At 43.2% G+C, this 1,652-nt stretch overlaps 1 protein-coding gene across 3 annotated transcripts in view; it reads left to right on the plus strand.

Moving 5' to 3' along the window:
* dmpk (DM1 protein kinase) overlaps positions 1–1,652 on the plus strand; it is a 61,438-nt gene that overhangs the window by 18,968 nt on the left and 40,818 nt on the right. The window lies entirely within an intron of this gene.

Raw genomic sequence — 1,652 nt, forward strand, 5'->3', positions numbered from 1 at the left:
GCCCCAGTCAGTCGTCGTCTCCCACCAGCCCTCCGAGGCTGGGCTGGTGGTACACTGCTCACGGTAGCATGGTTCTTCTTCCTCTCTCTCTTAGGCTCACTCCTTTATCAGCTTTAATAGCTACTTCCCAACAGCTGGACTCTGTCCGTCTTGACGTCTATTGGCCCCCCTTCTCACTCCATTCTGAGAACCCTCTGCAGCCTTCCTGGAAGACACGAAGGTTGACTCCCAATGCTCTGGCAGAGGCCCTCACCAAGGAACAGAGGGTTCATCTCTGACCATACTTAGGCCTTAACTAGGATTCTAAGTATTAATGATATAACCACTTACATAAGCTAATACCAAATAAGGTCTGTATGAGCTACATACTGTTCTATTACATATTTCCTCTGGAATCTGGTTTATTTTTTAACCACCACAACAGTTAATCATAATGAAAAATATTAATATTACTTTTCATATTACTGAAGTATTACTTTTCTAAGTAATCAAGTCCAACATCTTCTCTTAACAGACCATCATCACCAGTAACGTTGTTGTGCTTGAGTATGGCTGTGAGGCCAGGCAAACATTCTCTGGCACCAGAGATGTCACTTAAAGAACAATCAAAAATGGTGAAGGCCTTCTAGGTCGGTGCATGTGAGCCTTTCCTGTCTTAAGATCTCCAGAGTGTTTATTGTAATGACACAGTGCCTGCACCTTTTCTTGGTTGACCTTGGATGCGACAGCCTTGCACAAAGGCACTGGTGAGGCATACGGAAGCAGTCCTGATGACATGTCAGTTCAGCACAGTTGTGTTTTGAGGATCGTGACCTCAGTGCTCACCAAGTCCTACAATGAATAGGACACACTTAGGTCATTTGTTCCTCCCCTCTCATATGAACCAGAGAAGCATCTCCTGAATTAGTGCTGCTGGCAATGCTGGCAGGCAGAATTGCAAGAATTCCACCTACATTAATGACAGTATATATCGCACAGGCAAGCTTTATGGATTTTCATCGTTATGGTCATAATCAGCATGATGGAAAGCATAATGGAACTCTGTAGTCATGGAAACTGTCATAAACATGCCGTTACGATTATGAAACCATGATGTTTCATTATATTTTACCACACAAACTACTTGGTTAGTTTTAAGAACAAAAACAACATGGTTACACTTAAGAATACAAACTACTTAAAAAACATCACACACTGATGAACCTTGCTCACCTGTGCTTTATGTACTGAGCCATCCACCCCAATCCTCCTAATTTGGACCTTATGGCTGAATATACCATGTCACCTAACTTACAACACTGATGCTCAGTCCAAACAGATGCAACGCTTCAGTGAAACATTCAACAATGGAAGGCAGGCTGCATGTGCACCATGAGAGTGGTAACACAACATGGCACCCATCGAAGCGAACGTGTTTGTGCGTTCCACTCTTGAATGCCAGCTTTTTCTTTGTTTTCTTCTTCTTTGTGTGTTTTTTACTTTTTCTGCAGTGCACAAATGTCATGCACTGCTTACATACAACAGACAGGCATTGCTAGATATTGCCAACTCACAAAGCCACTGGGAATTTACTGGTTTCATACCACCGGAGCTACAACTCATTGTTTGCTCCGGTGACAATAACAACAATGGCGAGGAAAGCCACCATCGCC

Source organism: Monopterus albus, unplaced genomic scaffold (genome assembly GCF_001952655.1).
Source record: "Monopterus albus unplaced genomic scaffold, M_albus_1.0 scaffold267.1, whole genome shotgun sequence".
In the NCBI taxonomy this organism is placed as follows: Eukaryota; Metazoa; Chordata; class Actinopteri; order Synbranchiformes; family Synbranchidae; genus Monopterus; species Monopterus albus.